This window comes from Trichosurus vulpecula, chromosome 1, assembly GCF_011100635.1.
Source record: "Trichosurus vulpecula isolate mTriVul1 chromosome 1, mTriVul1.pri, whole genome shotgun sequence".
In the NCBI taxonomy this organism is placed as follows: domain Eukaryota; kingdom Metazoa; phylum Chordata; class Mammalia; order Diprotodontia; family Phalangeridae; genus Trichosurus; species Trichosurus vulpecula.
In genome coordinates this window covers 327779519-327801901 of record NC_050573.1, presented here as the reverse complement: position 1 = coordinate 327801901, position 22383 = coordinate 327779519, and positions in this window count along the sequence as shown.

The following is a 22383-nucleotide window of genomic DNA, read 5'->3' as shown; positions in this document are numbered from 1 at the left end:
GTAATTAATTGATAAGTGACCCAGAGGCAAAAGACCCAAGTTCTAGTTCTAATTTTTCTGCTATCCTTTAACATCAGTGGACAAACACCTTTGGTTTCAACTGTCTCATCTACTAAATAAAGGCTAATGATCCCGGACCTACCTATTTTATCAGTTATTGTTTGAATCAAAGTAGATTAAGCGGTTTTTTTTTTGAGTGTTTAGAAAGAGTGGAAAGCTTTCTATTCAAATGATATTTTAATTCGAAACTGCTTATTAATATTTTAGGGGTGCAAGGAGAAATGTAAAACATTAGGCAAAACTATACTCAGTTTCCTTTCAAAGAAACTCTGGAATTAGCAAGAAGAAATTGGCAAATGTGAAAAGAAACTGACATTTATCATTACTGTTTAAATGTTTCTATAGGAAAATGGTTACTAGTCAATTAACCTGTTGAATATGTGTTATAAATGTTATTTTATCCGGATGAAGAAATTAAAGCTATCTATGGTCATATGAAAAAAATTCTCTAAGTCACTATTGATTAGAGAAAAGCCAATTAGAACAACTCTGAGGTACCAGCTCACATCTATCAGACTGACTAATATGGCACAAAAGGAAAATGCTAAATGTTGGAGAAGATGTAGGAAAATTGGAACAATAATGCTTTGTTGGTGGAGTTGTAAACTGATCCAACCATTCTGGAGAGCAAGTTGGAACTATGCCCAAAGGGCAATCCAACTTTGCATACCCTTTAAATCAGCAATACCACTACTAGGTCTTTATCCCAAAGAGATCATAAAAAAGGAGGAAAGGATGCACATGTACAAAAATATTTATAACAGCTCCTTTTCTGGTGGCAAAGAATTAGAAATTGAGGGGATGTCCATCAATTGAGGAATTGCTGAATAAGTTGTGGTATATGAATGTTATAGAATACTATTGTGGAATAGGAAATGATGAGCAGGAAAGACTTACATGAGCTGATGCTGAGTGAAGTGAGCAGAACCAGGAAAATGTACCCAGTAACGGCGACATTGTGTGATGATCAACTGTGATAGACTTAGCTCTTCTCAGCAATACAATGATTCAAGAAAATTCCAAAAGACTCATGACGGAAAATGCTATCTACATGCAGAGAAAGACCTACGGAGTCTGAATGCAGGTCAAAGCATACTATCTTCACTTTTTGTTTTTTTTTTTCTTTCTCTTGATTGTTCCCTTTTGTTCTGATTCTTCTTTTACAACATGACTAATATGGAAATATGACTACTATGATTATACATGTATAATCTATATCAGATTATTTGCTGTCTTGGGGAGGGGGCAGAGACAGGTAAAGAAGAAAAAATTGGAACTTAAGATCTTATAAAAGTGAATGCTGAAAACTATATTTACATGTAACTGGAAAAAATACTATTAAGTGCGAAAATATGCAATTTCCCAATAACAATAAAAATATTGTGATAACCATAAAAACATTATTTGACTTCATAAATGTAGACATGCATTGTAAGGAATGGCCTGATAAAGACTGGGGCTATATTGACCAAAAGCATTCCTATAAACATATACATAGTTTTACTCTCCTATTATTTTGTCAGTTGCTTTCGATCACAAATCACCTAGTTATGCTATTTATTTAAATCTATAGGAACAAGCCTTTTCTTTCTTTCAAATAATGTTTAAACATTGAGATAGCTACTTCCATTTTTTAAGGTAGAAGTGTATAATACCAATTTGTATAGCATAAGTCTTTGCGGTATATAATCAATATTAATTTGATGGACTTAGTCATAGGAAAATAGGAGGACATTTCTCTGAAAAATAAAAAAGTTGATATTAATACTGGACTGATCAAGGAAAAAAGAGTAATTGATACCAAAAGACATTCACACCTACACACATAAACGTGGGTTTTTTCTCAGTTATCCCCTAAATTCAGCTTTCATTTGTAAATATTTAAAATTACAGGACCAATTTAAAATTATTTACAAATTTTTTGTGTAAGGATATCTTAGATCTTACTCAAAGGGATTAAATTAGCAATGTACCCAAAAGGTCTCATTATAAACACCCATGGTGTGGATTCCAAGGATAATGTATGTTCCACTGTATGATCATTAGTATTGTTTTAAGTATTCATATCCTGGAGGATATAAAAGCTTATTAAATATGGGAACTTTTAGAATAATTGGATGAGATTAATTTGTACTTTGTAAGAGTATATTTCTAAATTAAGAGCAGTTTATGGAGTACGATGACTCATTCATTCCAAATCTTATAATACTACTGGGTAACTTTCAGGTGACTAAGGATAGTATCATTAAAGGAAAGAGGTTGACCTTAACAGTTGAGAGGAGAAAATTTCCAGATGATATATAGTTCTTTCAGGTATGTAGATAAAAAGGAAAAAGGTCCAGAAGTGAGGATGGAATAAAGTACTATATCAGACTATAAGAAGTTTGCTGTTGCTGTTTAAGAGAAACACAGTGGAAATGGAGGGAAGAGGGAGAGGTGATGGAAAAGAAGTGGAGGAGATGGAAGCCAGGGAGAAATCATTACTTATAAATAAGTAACTTGAAGTGAACTTGGTCATAGAAGTGACACTTCCTATGTGAAGCTTTTACAATCAGATACAAAAGAAAATTAATAGTAAGCACAAGAGCCACATTAAATTTTTGTTTTTGTTGTTGTCTATGGATACTAAATCCAGGCATATGATTTATTTTGACAAAAGGTTTGCCAAAAACAATAAGTTGTGCTATTTTCTGCCTAACATACTGTATTATTTGTCTTTAAGTCTTAAATTTTTATGTTTAACAAATTAACAAACTGGCGATTCAATTGAGAGGCAAATATGGAATTATTTTATATTACCCATTCTTAACTACTAACATAAAGAATCAATGCAACATGGATAGAATTCAAGTCAAAGTAACTGAGTTCAAATTCCAATCTCTAATCATCCTGATCTCTGTCTGGCAACTAGAGCAAGATGGCTCCAGAGGAGAAAGAGACGCTCCTGACTTTGAATAACCTTCCCTCACTTAAATCCAATTCACTTGCAAGTCATGACATCATCTTCCTGATGTCATGGTCCTCTTGGAGAACATAGGACAAATAACAACAACAGCAATCCTAATCCTATGACATACTGGCCGTGTGACCTTAGATAAGTCACATGCCTTTTCTGAATCTCTGAACAGACTTATGAGTTCTCTGTATAATTTCATTATATTAACATTTTTTATGACTGTCATCTAACACTGAAAACTTTCCGCTCATTCTCAAATGAATCTAATAGAATTAATTCCTAATAAACAACATACACAACTATAAGTAACCCACACATATAATCATCAGGGTTTAGTGACATTTCAAAATACGTTTCATTTTGTAAAATAAAACTTAGACCCAGGATATGTTTATGGTCAAATTAGACAGGAAATACACGTATAGTCTATCTAGCTTTATTGTAGCACATTTATTGATTCAGAAAGTCCCCAATAATATTTTTAAGATTAATTTTTTATTTTTAATTTTCAACATTCATTTCCACAAGATTTTGAGTTACAAATTTTCTCCCCATCTCTCTCCCTCTCCACTCCAAAGGGAATGCAATCAAACTACCCCTTCTAGCAATATTCTCTCCCTTCTATCACCACCCCCCCTTCTCTTATCCCTTTCCTTTCTATTTTTCTGTAGGGCAAGATAGATTTCTATACACTATTGCCTGTATATCTTATTTCCCAGTTGCACATAAAAACAATTTTTAACATTCATTTTTAAAACTTTGAGTAACACGTTTTCTCCCTCCCTCCTTCCCCACTCACCCTCATCGAGAAGGCAAGCAATTTGATATTGGTTATACATGTGTCTTTATGCAAAACACTTCCATAATAATCATGTTGTGAAAAGCTAACTATATTTCCCTCCCTCCTATCCTCTCCCCCATTTATTCTATTTTCTCCTTTGACCCTGTCCCTTTTCAAAGGTCTTTGCTTCTCACTATCCCCTCCCGAAATCTGCCCTCCCTTCTATCACACCCCACCCTTGTCCACCTTCCCCCTACTTTACTGTAGGGTAAGATACCCATTTGAGTGTGCATGTTATTCCCTCCTTAGGCCACATCCAATCAGAGTAAGGTTCACTCATTCCCTTTCACCTCCCTCCTCTTCCCTTTGGCTTTGTCTTGCCTCTTTTATGTGAGATAAATTTACACCATTCTATCTCTCCCTTTCTCCTTCTCCCAATATATTTCTCTCTCTCCCCTTAATTTTATTTTTTAGATATCATCCTTTCATAATCAACTCACCCTGTGCCCTCTGTCTACATATATGTATGTATATTCCCTTCAACTGCCCTAATACTAAGAAAGGTCTCATGAGTTACAAATATCATCTTTCCATGTAGGAATGTAAACAGTTCAACTTTAATAAGGCCCTTATGATTTCCCTTTACTGTTTACCTTTTAATGCTTCTCTTAATTCTTGTATTTGAAAGTCAGATTTTCTATTCAGCTCTGATCTTTTCATCAAGAATGCTTGAAAGTCCCCTGTTTCATTAAAAATTCATTTTTTTCCTAGAGTATTACACTCAGTTTTGCTGGGTAGGTGATTCTTTGTTTTAATCTTAGTTCTTTTGACCTCCAGATTATCATATTCCAAGCCCTTCGATCCCTTAATGTAGAGGCTGTTAGATTTTGTGTTATTCTGATTGTATTTCCACAATATTTGAATTGTTTTTCTTTCTGGCTGCTTGAAATATTTTCTCCTTGACTTGGGAACTCTGGAATTCAGCTACAATATTCCTAGAAGTTTTTCTTCTGGGATCTTTTTCAAGAGGCGATCAGTGGATTCTTTCAATTTCTATTTTACTCTCTGGTTCTAGAATATCAGGAAAGTTTTCCTTGATAATTTTCTGAAATGTGATGTCTAAGCTCTTTTTTTGATCATGGCTTTCAGGTAGTGCAATAATTTTTAAGTGATCTCTCCTGGATCTATTTTATAGGTCAGTGGTTTCTCCAATAAGATATTTCACATTGTCTTCTATTTTTTAATTCTTTTGGTTCTGTTTTATAATTTCTTGATTTCTCATAAAGTCATTAGCTCCATTTATTTGCTCCATTATAATTTTTAAGGAGTGATTTTCTTCAGTGAGTTTTTGGACCTCATTTCCATTTGGCCAATTCTGTTTTTTAAGGCATTTCTCATCTCATTGGCTTTTTGGAGCTCTTTTGCCATTTGGGCTAGTCTATTTTTTAAAGTGTTTTTCCTTCTTTATTTTTTGGAGTCTCTTTTAGCAAGCTGTTGACTTGTTTTTCATGATTTTCTTGCATCACTCATTTCTTTTCCCAATTTTTCCTCTACTTTTCTTACCTGATTTTCAAAATCCTTTTTGAGCTCTTCCATGGCCTGCAAGCAATTCATATTTTTCTTGGAGGCTTTGGATGTAGGATCTTTGACTTTGTTGTCTTCTTCTGGCTGTATGTTTTGATCTCATTTATCACCAAAGTAAGATTCTATAGTCTGAGTTTTTTAAATGGTGTCTGCTCATTTTCCCAGCCAATTACCTGATTTTGAGCTCTTTGTCAAGGTAGGACTCCGTTTCCAGAGTGGAGAGTGCTCTATCCCAAGCTTCAGGGGTTTTGTGCAGTTGTTTTCTAAGCTACTTGTAGGCACCTGTAAATTTTCAGTTCTTCTGGGGGGTATGATCCAAGGAGAGGTGTTTATTCCTCTCCTGGCCTGTGCCCTGGTCTGTGAGTGACCTCAATCACTCTTTTCTGCCCTGGAACTGCTAGGAGGACTCCCTCCCCACAGCTACCACAAGCTCTGCCACACCAATGCTTCTCCTCAGCCAAGACTGTCACCCAAGACTGTCACCCAGACCCAAGTAGGGCAAAGCAAGAGAATCTTGCCTCAGTGCCAGCAAAGAGATCCCTGCACTCCCACTCTGATCAGGCACTTGATCCCCCCATCATCTGTGGGCCAGGAGCTCCAGAAGCAGCCGCCACTGGGGCTACTATTGGGGCTGGAGCTGGGGCCAGACCATACCCTTCTCTCACCCAGGTACAACAGAGTTTTCCCACTGACCTGCTAAGTTGTCTTTGGCAGTTGTGGCTTCAGAAGTTTGGAAACCATCACAGCTGCCAGTGATTCAGTGCCCTGCAGCTTGCTCAGCTGTATCTGCTCTGGCCCAGTCTGTGCTGGTGTGGCCCAAGCTGGGCTGCCCTTTGCTCCCAGCCTGGTGCAATGGACCCTTCCCGTAGGCCTTCCTGGCAGCCTTGAGCTGGAGACTTCTTTGACTCTGTCATTTTGTGGGTTCTGTAGCTCTAGAATTTGTTTAGAGTACGTTTTTACAGGTGCTTAGAGGGATTTAGGGAAGAGCTCAAGCAAGTCCCTGCTTTTACTTGGCTTGGCCCCCCTCCCCAATAACATTGACACATATTTCTATACTGAGCCAATTTAGTCATGTTTATGTAGACATTGTGACCATTTTAACTAAGCGCAAACTATCAAATTTCAATAGTTAAAAGTAGAAGAAATTAGAATTGATCAAACCGACATATTTTCAGTGACATCTCTACTTCCTGCTGTTATTTTTTTCCCGCATTTATTCATTAATTCCAACTTAATGGAAAAAAATAATGAATCAGCCATCTTCTCTCCCATACTGAATTTGATTTTGTGAATAGACTGTGATATCAAAGCAAATCATTCATTCTAGGTTCACATCTTATACAAAGACATACATAACTACACTTAAGTTTGGGGTTTTGCCAAATATATTGAGTTCCAGGATTCGGACTTTTGAACTTTTTATCAAACATAAATCATATGGCAATATATATTAGGTCCTATAAATCTTTTCTCAGAAATAGACATAAAATATGATTAATTTCCATGTTTATTTTCAATCATACCAAAGTTAATTTCTTGCATATGTATTTTACATAGCTTCTTAAAAACTTACCAATCTGTATTAAAACTACTTTCTTTTTATTATAGACAAAAGGTATCTCTTTAATTTCAGTCAAAAGTGCTCCTGCCCTGAGGATTCTCTCTTGGATAACTGATAATTCAAATTGTAGTTTATCTAACAGTTATTCAGCTAGGAGTTTGTATATTTGTTTGCATCTTCCTCAAACTCATAAGATTACAGAAACTTTTATACAATATCCATGGAAAGTTCACAGTATTTCAGCATATACCATAACCAAGCTTCCAACTATTTATAATTCCTGGATTGACCATGCAATTTATACCAAGAAACAGTCTTTAATCTCTTGTTATCAACCCTATTTTCACATCTTTCCCAATGGCATCATTCACTTTTGATTTCCAAAAGCACCCTTTTCCAGGAATATCTCTTAAAATCCTAGGCAATAGTGGCTATCCTAAAAAACAAAACCAAAAACAAACAAAAACACTTCAAATATAAAAGGAATTAAAATGGTGTGAGGAAAAGAAAAGTCTTGGCAAAATATCCTATCCATGGTAGTTGATTAGAAAGCTATTCCTCCCCTTTCACCCTCACAACTTCCCAAGCTTCCTTCAAAAATGTGATCTACAGGCAGCTTTTCTTGAACCTCTCAGCTGCTGCTGTCCCTTCAACCAAAATGTAGTTAGTCTATACTTTGTACATGTTTTATATTAGCTTACATATGCAAATGTTTTTGCCTCTAGAGAATATAAGCTCTTTAAAGGCAAAAAGTGCTTCTCGTTTTTGTCTTCATATTCTCAGTCTGCCATATAGTGTGCACTTAATAAATGATACAATAATTACCTAAAGATAACCTGATGTTTTTATTCTTTATTATTAAAATCACTTTAAAGTATGTTTCTTTTCATTCTTTTAAAAAATCAATGAAACACATTTTGAACACTAACTCAAAACAATGAGTTTGGTTTGAATGGAAATGAATTGTTATTTGGTCTTTTTAGTAAAAATCACAAAGAAATGTACGGAAATCAATCAATTAATAAACATTTATCAAACACCTTCTGATCCCTAACACAGAAGAAGTGAGACAGATATATAAAGAAATATAATTGAGCATTTAAATCAAGGGCATTTAAATATTCATAATTAACTGTCAAAAGAAAGGCTATAAATCCCACATTCACTTCCTCTTGACCCTCAAAACCTTGATGACATCTCTTATCTAAAGCCATCATTCAGTTAATAATTATTAGGACTATCCATTTGTTAGGATACTATCAGCTAGTTTTGTAATCTTTTTTATTCTAATTTACATTTTCTTTCTTCATTTTTGATGATCAAAATCACTCTCCTCTAGAGACAAGATGAAAGCATTGCTCCATTTTGCACCCATGGCAAAAATCCTCTGATTTATGAAAATCAAGCCTCAAACTACACAAGCAGAACGTTTGCTTTTAGACTTTGGAAGTCTTCCAGGCTAGAGGATGATCACACCCTCCCTGCTCTCATAATTTTATCCTTGTAATTTTTCTTTTCTAACAAATTAATGAAACTCTTCCTTTTATATCATCACTGTTTATTGAACTCACTTAATAATGTGAGATATTAATAAGACTAAGTCCAGACCAAACACATAGCCTGGGAGATTAAAACAGCACTTTTAATACACATTTAATAACTACTCTGCTGTATGCCCCACAAGCTACTACAATGAAACTCCAAGGAAGAAGTATTTTATCCTTTAGTCAAATGTTTCCTATGGAGGTAGATATGGGCATATAACTATTTATCTATATAATCACACAAATAAATGTATGCATTAATGAATATCATGTGCTACAAGTTGTACTCATTATAGGAGAAAAAACTGATAAAAGAGTCAGATATCACCAAAAACAGAGTTATTTTTAACTCTGGTGAAAATCTAAGTTTTTCTCTCCCCTCCCCCCCCCCCATATTTCTGTTTTGTTTTGTTTAAATTAGGCTTAGTGAAAAAGATGCTAAGGACTGAAGTGGCAGTTGTTTCACAGTAAGAGGCAAGGAAACATCCATATAAAACTTTTATCCTATTCCACACGAAGAGCAGGGCCTTCTGTTGCATGTAGAAGTAGTTTCACCAAACATCCACATACAAGCCAGTTCTCATTTAATGTAAGTGGACCATTCCACAGACCTCTTCCTCCCCAAACCTCTTCCTACCCTCCTCCGGCTCTGTGTGACCCCACCCATCCTTAGCTCTATGGCCGCAGTATCCGGATCCTTCAGTACCTAGATCCCTGGTTCTGGGCTGCAGCCTCCGCTACTGCCTCTACAACTGCCTACTGGAAGCCAGAACCTGAGTCCACCTGGGGTGGTTCTGCTACCTTCCTACCAGGAATGAGAATTTTACATAAAGCAAAAATTGTCTGTACTTCCAGGCATGTTTATCCTCATTGGCCAGTTCCTGTTAGCTTCAGAAGAACTTCACACATATAGGTTGACCTGACCCTGTAGTCTATCCTGTTCCTAAGACAAATGCTGGGTGTCCAGGCATGACTCAGTTCTTTTTCTTCAAAAGACATCCAAGTTTAGAAAATGAACTTTAGTACAACCATTCTAATAGTCACTCATGCCTGCAAGGTTCCTGCAGGTTAATTTTAGGTAGCAGAAAGCTGCCCTAATTTGCAATATCTTTCTTTGCCTATCTGCAGGCTAAAACCTGGAGGCAGCTGACTGTAGCCACAGGCAAGCTTCAGGATAACAGCACAGTACCTAAGGGAAACACATGAAATAACCTCCCTATCGAAACTGTCCTCCTCCCTGTTCCCCTCTGGGGGAAACAAAATGGAGTAGCAAGTTGGAAACTCTGAAGCCAGGATAGTAGGTCCTAGTATTTTTTCTAAAGCAATTATAAGAAATTGCACATTTTAGTCCAGATAACTAACCCCTTAAACTGCAAACTTTTATATCATCATTGTTTATTATTTGGATTCTCAAGGAGTTGTTTGGAAACATATTATAAGCCTAGCAGGAAGGAAAATAAGCTACATTATAGAAAATAAAATGACTTATTCCTATGAGAAATGGAAGATTTTTGATTCAACCGCTGGCTCATCTAGATTAGACAGACACAAACTATTCTGAGAAAAGCTTGAAATGCAGCTTTCTATTAAGATGATCTGCCCTGCCTAAAAAAAAAAAAAAGTGCGCAATGAGAAAAATATTGGCCTGGGAGGCAGGATATTGGGCTTAAAGACCCAACAACAATCTGGCTAACAGTTTGATTTATCTAGCCATGTTACAGGCTTCTCCTAAAGCTTATTTATAAATATATTTTAATGCTACCCTAACAAAAATAGTGAAGATGGCTAACAAACTCACATACACAAACACATGCAATATAAGTGAAAACCAAAAATCAGCCTACAGACACCGGATTATACATACATCTATAATAGCCAGCATTTCAATAATACTTTAATGTTTGCAAAGAGCTTTACTTTTGTTACTTGATTCGATCCTCAACTACCCCATGATGTAGGGGATATTATTACCGTCGTTTCACAGATAAGGAAACTAAAGCTGTAAGCAGGGAAGTGAATTGCTCAGTCACACAGCTAGCAAATGTCCTAAGGCTGGATTTGAACTCAGGTCTTCCTGACTCCAAGTTCAGTACTCTACTCACTGGGCCACCTAGTTTGACATGCATACATATGTGTATAGATACACACATATGTACGTATACACCTGTATGCGTGTATGTGTATGTATGCACACATATATGTATATATCACTTCACTTTTTACAGTTTCTGTTTCCTTATCCCTAAAATGGGGGTAATAATATCACCTATCTCATAGGGTTGTTGAGGATAAAACAAATGTGACAGATGAAAAGCTCAAACAAATTTTCTGTGCAATTAGTAATGAATTCATTAATCAGGCTAGCTAATAATCAATTAATTGGTGGCCAGTTGTTTTAGTTGCCAAAGACCAAGACATGAAGAGACCAGAAACTTTCATATGCGTTTGAAAAAGGGGGTGCCCCTGACAGATGAAAATCAACACTGATTGGTTAACAAGCTAAAAATCTTCAACTCCTCCTGCCCAGAACCCAGCTTGATCATGATTTTTAGCCATCCTCAGCAGTCTAGACAGAAGACTCCTTCTTGACTCAGACCACTTTGGCTGGTTTTCCTCTCTCATGCGCTAGGTTACCCTAAACTCCAATGAAGGGGTACAAGGACATGGGCTATTCCCTAAGGGCAAGAATTTATCTAGATTAGATTCTGTTTACACTCTAAACAGAAGTAAGGGGTCCTATCTGAGTGAGGTGCTACCCAAGATCAAGGAGCATGTAACCCAGGATTAAGGCAATCTCCTCTATCACCCATGTCCTTCAGAGACTGACTGACTGACCTACATGAGCTGGTCCCTTAATGAGGAAATAAAGGAGATAAAAATTTAATCCTAATTTAATAACTGCTCTTTATTATTGGAAAATAATAATTTCTCTCACAAGTAACACATGTTGAGCTCGTTACAAAACACATACGCACACAAACACACATACACACACACATATACCTCCACAATACATATCCACATACACACATACACATACATATATACATGTCATATATGTATGTAGTGTATATAAGATTCATGTGTATATATAACACATACTTGCATATTTTTATATATATGACATATACCAGATAGATAGACAGTTAGATAGATGTAGAAGGATATGCATGTATATACGCATATATAGAAAGAGTATGTATTTATATGCAATGTGTACTATATACATTTATATGTGTACATCTCTCTATACACACACACACACATTCTTTATTAATGAACTACCATCGCCTCTTCCTTAATTGTTTCTTCTTTTTTTAGTTTAATTTGTTGCTTAGAGAATTTGTATGAGTACATTTTTATATCTATTAATTATTAATGATTGTTCAACAATGATAAAAACTAGTTGCTAGCTCATACACCTATGCTAATAACTTGGTAGACATCAAATAACTGGAAATTCCTTAACAAATAAGTAATCTTTTAGAATATTCCCAAAATCTAGCTAACTAGTGAAAATTGTGTATACATACACAATACACGCATACAGATATGTATGTGTATACATATATATACATATACATATATACACACACACACACACACACACACACACACACATACACACACACATGTATACACATACATCTTTTAATCATAAATATCATTCCAGGGATTTTCTATGGCTATGCATCAGATAAATAGCAGTCTATAAATAATTAAAATTGAGGATCACTCAAAGGACAAAATACAGAGAAAAAATGGTATGAGGGAATAGACTACTTAGTTGCATAACATGGAAACATAGAGACCTTTGGGAGGGAGTGGTGATGAGTTGGAAGCACTGCTTAGTGATTTTCTAGTTCCATAAGTGCTTTAAACAGACCTTTTTAAGAGGATCAGCAATTGTTAGAGCCACTAGTTTTTATTTGAGTAATTCTCTCTTTGGATTAGGGTAATTAAGATGTTTTTAGGTCAGAACCATGGAAAGAAATGTTTTTTTTTTTTTTCCCTCCAAGACATTCATGAAACTTGCAAAGAAGGGGAAAATTGGGCAGTATGATAATGTTAGTTTATTTATTCGGCAAAAGATTTATGTAGCTTAGAACACAGTTGATAATAAATATTTGATGAATAATCAATAGTTTTGTATTTTCGTGAGTGCAGTCAATATATTATATATACACGCACTTCTAGAATTAGTCTAATCTGTTGTTTTATAGTTAAATCTTAAATGTATAGAAGCTGAATACTTAGATAAGTTATTTTCCTATAGACTTCATAAAAGTCATAGTATAATTAATATCTTGCAAAACAAGACTGTAAAGGAGTTGGTAACACATTGCTATACTCAGTTTTATAGAAAAGTAATTAAAAATCAATGAATCAATGAAGCTTAAAATGATGAATAAAAACTGCTATCTTTTGTTCCATAGAGACAGGAAGGAGTTTTGATATGGAGACTGAGTTTTGACCCATGTCCATGCTCATAGTACTATATGTCTCTAGGGCAAGGGAAAGAAAAAAATTTACATGATAACTTTATTACATATTTAAAAAGAATAGCAAGTTGTACATAATTTAAAAAAATAAAGAGAAAATACAGTTTACTTTTTCAAACCCATGGACATACATGAGCAGAGACACATGATTTCCCACCCCCTCCCCATTCTCCCTACACACAATGAGAATGATAACAGCTTCTTTGCCACTGTAAATTAGCTCTGGCAATCTTGGAGGGCAACAAATCATCAATTTTACTAGAGAATATATTAAGATCTGATAATTTTCTTGGCATTAGTAGAAAATACTTGGGACTGATATATGGTTTATACAACCCTTAGAGAGTTGGTTAATATTTTGTTTCGAATGGATAGGTCCTCTGATCTCTTCTTTGGTCATATTTCTAAACTACCATCACTTCTTCCTTTATTATTTCCACTTTTTTCAGTTTAAATATGAGGGTTAGAGAATTTGTATGTGTAAGTACATTTCCTTATATTTACTAATTATGAATCACTGGCTACCAATTAAAAAAACTAGTCTCTAGATTATATAGTCATACTGAAACACTGGAGAGTGAAGCTGAGAAGTTGGTAGATATCAAATAACTAGTAAATTCAGTAACAAAATAAGTTATCTTTTAAAATATTCCCCAAAGCTAGTTATCTAATGTAAATTACGTTTATGCTACTCAGCTCACATATTCACTGCGTGAAGTTTCTCTTTATCATTAGAGATGGGGGTGGGGTGGAATCTACCTTTTTTATTAATGAAAAATAGGAAAGTGTTATTGTTTATCACAGAGAGGGATCAGGGGGTAATTGGGCAGAAGGCTAGTCTTGAAAAAGGAAGAGTAACTTGCCTTGCCTACAAAATTCCATCTCAAATTCCAGGCACCCTTTCTGACTACCTACAGCTCCATAGGGCTTGCCTTGCCGCAACCAGGCAACCTCTAAGGCCCTTCCCTTTTAGCCACACAGAGCTACCCAACACCCTGGGAAAACTCCATCTAAGGTTATACTCCTGTGGACAAATATAACCTTCCTAAACTAATTCTTCAATAATTAACACACTTTGACCCGATCATATATACTTTATTGTTGTGATTCTGTACCCTCAATTACCATTGTTCAAATCCACTCACAATCCACCAGTGATGCTCATTTTAATTCAACTTTCCAACCATCCACTCTAAAGCTTCTAGATTTTGTCTTAAAACTTGTCCCCCTTTCATATTCCCTTCATTTTCTTGAACTTTCTGAGACCTAGATTCTTCCTGATGACACAAATCCCTTAGGTACTTTTAAAATGATTGTACATTCAGTCATACACAACAATGAGTACTGGCATTGGAGGGAGTTAGATTACTTGTTTCTTATTTTCATTTCCAGGCCCTCCCTACACCACCATCACTCAAAGATACTCTCCTCCTCTGAGGTTCATTTACAATCCATATTTATTATCCATTGAAGATTCTGGTAGCTGCTGTTTATAGACCTCTAGGATACTCTTATTCCTTCCATAATGCGTTGAATGTCTGGTTCAGTCTTTTTTTTCCTATACAAATTCTTCCTTCATACTAAGAGAGTTCAATATATATATATGGATATTTCCTCAAACACTCTAATTTCCCAATTCCTCGTTTATATTTTCCATTACCTGTACTCTTCTACCTTACCACAACTACATACAGAATTGGTCATAATATTGATCTTTCCATCCTCCACATGAGTCACATCCATTTTCATGAACCCTAAAATTCCTTTACAAGATTATAATTTGCTACCATTTTACTTTTCCCTCTGCCTTGAAGATTCAAACCCTGTTCTCCATCCTCATTGCTATCTTCAATCCCTCCACCACTCAGTTCTTTCCCAGGACAATGACCCTGCACTGGCTACATTCTTTTCCCTTACCTATTTTGATTCCTTGGTGATCCAATTAAACTATACACTGTTGTTGTTGATGATTCTTTGCAGTTCTTTGCTAATTTATCTTATTGAATATCTTGCCTGTTTCAAGTCCCGGCCATAGATAGTAATCCATGTATTTCATTATCCAACGTTTTCCCTTCTATTCATGCGCTGATGAACAAAGGTGGAGAAAAAAATCACAAAACCATTTTGGCCCACTACAAATTTATGTTATACAACTCCAACTGGGCACTTATTATTGCTAGGCAATCTTTCTATATTTCCCTTATCAACTCACTCTCCACAAAAGGGTTTCCAGCTTTTCATCCTTCTTCAAGTTTTTCCAAACTCTTCTACCTCCACCTTCTAAGCTGAGAGTCCCGTCTAATATTTCACTGAAAAAACTGATCACCGTCTCAGACAACTCTCTGTTTCCCTCATCTCACATTACTCAGAAGGCTTTAGATGCTATCTTTTATTTCAATTGTTTACATGAAAAGCTAGTCCATTTTGCTATGGCAAATCAATCTCTTTGCACAAGCAAATGATGCTATTCCATCCTTTCATCAAGCATATTGCCCTCTCTGGTAATCTTCAGTTTCTCCTGTTCTTCTGACTGCTTCTCTACTCTCTACAAACATGCCCATATCTCCCCCATCCTCAAAAACCTCTCACTCTATCCCTAACATCTATTATCCTATATCTTTCTTTCCTTTTGTCACTAAATTAATTGAGAAGACTACAATAGGTGCCTCAACCTCTTCTATTCTCATTCTGTTATTAACTCTTTGCAATCTGGCTTCTGACCGCACCATTCAGCTGTCACTGCTCTCTCCAAAGTTAGCAATGGTCTCCTAACTGCCAGATCTAATGACTTTTTCCTCAATCCTCATTCTTCCTCACTTCTTTGCAGCCTCTTAAAAAATTATTTTATTTTAGACTCAAGGGCCAGAACACAAATACAGAATAGAGAAAAGGAACAAAACATATCATAAACTTAAATAGTGAAACTTAAATACAAAATAAGAAAGAAAAAAAAGCATGTAGTGTGCATAGCAGAACGTGAGAGGATTCAAAATGTATAACAATAGATTTTCATTTCAAGAAAGCCTATATGATAAATAATACATGTTGTGTTGAGAATTGTCCATCTTTTCTTCGCTTCTTTGTGAGTTTTCCTTTGTTCTCTGCTGTGCACTTTTTTACTATGTTCTTTTTGTCCCTTCCCCCACTTCCCCACAGGCTACAATAAAGTTTAGATATGTTTTTCTATAGCTATAGAAATCTACATACACATACACGTATATACATGCATATATAGAAATATACTTTCCCAAACATACTCTACTCCTGATCTTTGTTTTTATGTTGGTGCATATCTCTTGTTTCCTATCCCTCCTTATTCTTCTACTTTACTACTACTGACTACCTTGCCCTCCTATCACTTGCCTACTCCCCTCCAAGGATCCCTCCCCTATCCTCCCATTCCCATAAATCTAAACACCCTTCTATACCCCCCTTTTACCTGTTCCCTCATTCTCTCCTCTAAAAATCCCTCTCCTGTCCTCTCTACCCTCTCTATACCCTTACCACTTTATTTCTTCTAAATTTAGAAGACGTTTATACTCTTCTAAATATATATGTATTGTTCCCTCTTAAACTCATTCCCGATGAAAGTAGGTTACCAGAACTACCAGCCCTTCTCCCCCCTCTGTATCTTTTCTTCCTCTTGCATCTCATTTCTATAAGATAGTTACTCTTTTTAGCTGTTTCTGAATGGTCTTACTTTTAAAATTCATATCATATTCAGGTTTACCTCCCTCTTTCTTATAAGCTCACCAATTATAAATAAGAATCTTAGACATACATTTTACTTTTTATGTTATATAAAAGGTAAACAATCTGTCCTTATGAATCGCTTACAGTCAATCTTTGGTATGTACCTTATGTTTCTCTTGGTTCTTGTAAGCCAAATCTTCTATTAAGTTCAGGATTTTTTAAACAAAGTCTTGAAAGTCTGATAGTTTATCAAATGTCCATTTTTTCATTCAAGATAATACTTAAATTTCAGGGTATGATATTTTCAGCCAGAGCCCCAGGTCTTTTGCTCTTCAATATATCGTGTTCCAAGACTTGTAGTCCTTTAATGTATCTGCTGCCAAGTCTTGTGTAATTCTAATTGTAGCACCATCTTTAAATTGTTCTAATTTTAATGCTTTTAATATTTTATCCTTGAACTGAGGGTTTCAGAATTTGACTATAATATTCCTATGAGTTTTTCTCATACGATTTTTGCAGCCTTTAAAAATGTTGATTACTTTGCTCTTTGATACTCACTTTTCTCTCACAGTATTCTCTCCTGGTTCTCCTCTTATTTGCCTGACCTCTCCTCTGTCTTCCTTGCTGAATCTTCATCCATGTCATGCCTATTAGCAGTGGGTGTTCCCCAAGGCTCTATTCTCATCCTTTCTTCTATCCTATTTCACTTGGTGATCTCTTTAGTTGCCGTGGTTTCAATGATCATCTCCATGCAGATGACTCTTAGAGTTACTTGATCTTGCATCTATTTGTCCAGTCTTATCTTCTTTTCTAAACTCCAGTCTCATATCTCTTACTATCTACCAGGCATATTGAACTGAATGCCCTGTTGATATCTTTAATGCAACATAGCCAAAACTGAACTCATTATCTTTTCTCTCAAACCATAACTTCTTTCTAACTTTCCTATTACTGTCAAGGGTACCACCATACTTCCAGTCACCCAGACTCACAATCTAGATATTATCCTAGAATCCTTGTTCTCTCCTAGCACTCCAATCAGTTGACAAGTCTTTTCAAATTTACCTCAGTAACGTCACATATACTCCCTCTTCTTTCCTCTAGCAATGTTCCCACTCTGGTTCAGGTCCTCCTCAACTCACATTTATTCTATTGCTGTAGCCTGTTGGCTGGTATCCTTTCTTCATCTCTCACCACTCCAGTTCATTTTCCATTCAGCTATCAAATTAATCTCCCTAAAGTACAAGTCACTGCCCTATTTGACTAACTCCAGTTGTTCCTTATTACTTCCAGGACAAAATATGACATCCTTTGTTTGACTTTTAAATCCTGTCATAACCTGGGCACATCCTACCTGTCCAGATTTCTTATCCTTTATTCCTATGTAATCGCTCCAGTGATACTGGACTCTCTGCTGTTCCTCAAACAAGACACTCAATCTCCTGATTCTTTACAATTTTCACTCATTATTCCCTGTGCCTTGAATGATCTCCCTCTTCATCTCTATGTCATAGCTCCTCTGGCTTCCTTTAAGTCTCATCTAAGCAAGAAGCTTTTCCTAGTTCTCCTTAATCTTAGTTCCTTCCTTATGAGATTACCCCTAATTTATACTGTTTGTGTGCAGTTGTTTATATGTTGTTTCCCTCATTAAATTGTGAATCCCTCCACAATACTTTTTTTTTGTTTTGCCTTTCTTTGAAGCCCTAGTGTCTAGTGCAGTGCCTAGAACATAGCAGATATTTAACAAATGTTGGTTGATTGATCTCTGGGATTGAGAGCAATATTTCTGATCCTCTGGACTTCTTTCTTCAGCAGGCTTCTCAGCCTGGGATATGCCAATACTACTGTAATTCTAAAGCCTTTTTACCTTGAAGATCTCTCTGCCCTGGGGCCTTTTCTTCATTGGTCAGTTTCTTTCAGAACCTCTATTTTAAGGAAGGACTCAGTACCATCATGTTCATTATTCCATTCCTCTTTAGAAATGGAGAGTTCCTTTCCTGACTCTCTGGAATTAATTTTTTCCACAACGTCCCTTGTGCAGATACTCACCTCTTCCCATGATTTTCCAGCTTCCTATTAGGTGTTGATCCTTTCTTAGAAGGTAAGTTCCTTGAGGACAGGGACTGTCTTTTGGTTTGTATCTATCTCACCAGGAATTAGCATGATGACTGGTGGTTATGGTAATTAGGGTGGGACTTTATTATTGTTTTCTCTTTTGGAATGCTGATGTAATCAAGTACCTTTGATGAGTCATGCCTTTCAAATGTAATGTCAAGGAAAGTGAACTTTTTGTTGTCTTTGTTCTGGAGTGCTTCTCAGCACTAAGGAATCTTTGATTGAATGGAGAGTCTTTGATGACCTGCTTACATCAAGGGAAGGCCTATTTCCACCCTCTGACCCTGAGCAAGCGTTTAAGTCACAAGAAGGCCTAAGTCACGTGGGTTTGAATTGCATGGTTGTGATGCCCTTTGACCCTAAAGAAGTGTATATAAACTCAGATATCAGTGTTTTGCCTTTTGGGGACACACTCTTTGAAAGAGTGTTGGTGACAAGTCTCCGGGTAGCTGCTGAAGCAGCCCCTCCCCACTTTGAAAAACCCAGATGTTGGTGCTTGTCTGGTAACTATGGATTACGATGTTGGACAGACAGCTAGAAGCCTGACTGCTGGTTTGTGTTATTTGTTCTGTTTGCATAATTTCTGCTTGTAATTTCTGTTTGTATTCACTCTGAAGTTCAGGGTGTTGGCTTTTCCCCAGGAACTAAGTGAATGATATATGTATGTTTGATTGAAGTGAGACTGTTAACCCCTTAAAGTTTAGAAAAGCAGATCAAAAAACCTGTGCTAGCAGCCCTCCTGTGTGCTCTTGTTGTTATTGGTCTTTTACCTCCACAACAGCTGCTAGCAACATTGTTGTTACAAAATGGTGTAGCTGGCAGGATCTGCAGATTAAAAGGAAAGTATGGAGTTTTGGGGGACACTCTGTATTGACTAAAGAGATTATAACTTGCTGTGACCTAGGAGTAGATGATGTTTGTATTGTAAATAAGCATTTTGGGGAATGATGATATTGTTCTGTGTGCTTATTTTGTGTTATCTTTGTTGCACTGTTAAATTGTTATGGTATTATTGACACCAGTTTCCCACTGACCTATGTAATGGATACAAAGATCTAGGGGCCAACAAGTGAGCCATGTAGCCACTCTGGTGATGAGATATTATGTTAAGTGTTTTGCAAATGTGATATGTTCATTTTGAGGGGATTCTATTGTACTTGAAAAACCATTTGTACCTATTCAGACACAAACTGCCTATGTAATGGACCTGGAAGATCTTGGGGCCAACTGTAAGGCCAATCAGCAAGTGAAAGATCTTTGCCCTCCATTGAATAGGCCTCAAGTGGGGCCAACAAAGGCAGGCTTGATTAGAGGCAGGCCCACAACCCTTTCACTAACTAGATGTGAGGCCCCAGGCCCACACCTTTTTTGCCAAGTAGGCTCTAAGGCCTCAGGGCACTGAACAGGATATATAAGATCTGAGGTTGGTGTTTTGTTTTGGGGCTCTCACTCACTGGAAGAGTGTCATGTGATTTGACCAGATGACACTCTGGGTAGCTGCTGGAGGCCCCTTCCCCATTTCCTGCACTCTGCCCTTCTGCTTTGAAAATCCAGATGTTGGTGCCTCTCTCTCTGGTAACTCAGTCAGATAGAGGCCTGTCTGTTGATCTCTGTGTGTTATTTGTCCTGTTTATATAATACATGTTTGTAATTTCTATTTGTATTTGCTCTGAACTTCAAGATGCTGGCTTTGCCCCTGAACTAAGTGAACAATATATGTATGTTTAATTAAAGTGAGATTGTTAACCCCTTAAAGTTGCTTTCCTTAGAAAAGCAAATCAAAGAACTTGTGGTAGCAGCCCTCCCGTGTGCTCTTACTGTTGGTCTTGTTATTGGTCTTTCACCTCCACAGCAGCTGCTAGCAACATTGTGCTACACTGGCACACTGTAAACATTTAAAAATACTTATTGATTGACTCAAATGATGTGTCTTCAAGTGCTGCCTCTGACACATCTGTATGACCTTGGGCAAAATCATTTAATTTCTCTGTGCTTGAGATAACTCTCTAATTCTACAAATTAGAGAAGATATTCAGATTTGCATTGCTTAAGGGAATATTCACAGTGGAATTTTTCCATGTTAAAATAAATGGAGGTCTAGACAATGAAAATTAAAAATAAAACAAATCAAAAATCTCTAAACACACTAATAGAATCAAGAGATTTTTTCTTCCTAAATATCCCGTGCCCTAGCAGTGTTTGTTTACGTATGTGAACACAGAGTTTTGCCTTTGCTAAATGTGAAATCAGCTAAAGAGGAGCAGAAATTGTCAAGGGCCTATAGAAAGCTCTGTGACTGACAAGCCTTGATTTGTGTTTGAGAAGAGCTAGCTACAGAAAAGCCATGGAGCAATTATTGTGCTAATGGTTATAAGAAGTGTTCCATTAATGAGGTACATATCAAAGAATTTCAAGGTCTGATAAAATCACTATATGAACAAAAGGCTACACAACTGTAAATCTGTTAAGTGATTTTTATAAAGTGTGGGTCTGATCATGTCACAAATCCTTCCTCCAACTCAATAAAATCCAGTGGCTTCCTATTGCCTCTTCAAGTAAATGCAAAATGCTGTTTGGCATTCAAATCCCTTTGTTACCTAGCCTCCTTCTACCTTTCTGGTTCTCTTACACCTTATTACTTGATGTGCTCTTTGAACCAGTGACACTGACATCCTGGCTGTTCCAGGAAGAAGGCATTCTGTCTCTAGGCTCTGGACCTTCTCTCTGGTTGTCCTCCATGCCTGGAACATTCTTCCTCCTCCACTCCAACTACTGAACTCCCTGGCTTCCTTTACATTCCAATTAAATTCCTAAATTCCTACCTTCTACAGGAAGCCTTCCCCAACTCCTCTTAATTCCTATGCCTTTCCACTCTTGATTATTTCCTATTTATCTTTTATCTACTTTGCTTTTCATGTTATTTCTTTGTATGCTGTCTTTTGCCTTAGATTACAAACTCTTTGAAGGCAGGGACAATCTTTTGCTTCTTTTTGTATCTGTAGCAATTAAGAATAGTGCCTGGCACAGAGCAGGCACTTAAAAAATGTTTATTCATTGATTGATTGACAGGGATAAGGTTTCATTCTATTTTCCTTCCACGCAAGTTGTGGTTTGCTTTTGTTTCTGAAGAAATTCTTGTGTGTGTGTGTGTGTGTGTGTGTGTGTACATGCACACACACACGTATATGTGCACATGTTATGTATGTATTTATGTGTATATATGTGTGTGTACACACATATATACATACACATGTATGTATGTGTGTATGCATGTACATGTATATATGTATGTGTGTATATATGTGCATATTTACATATGTGTATAAATTTATTTATTTTCAACATTCACTTCCACAAGATTCTGAATTCCAAATTTTCTCCCCATCTCTCCCCTCCCCCCATCTAGGACAGTGTGCATTCTGATTACCCCTTGCTCCAATCTGCCTTCCCTTCTATTACCTCCCACCACCTTCTCTTACCCCCTTCCCTTCTATTTTCCTGTAGGACAAGATAGATTTCTATACCCCACTGCCTGTATACCTTACTTCCCAAAGGCATGTAAAAACAATTTTTAACATTCATTTTTA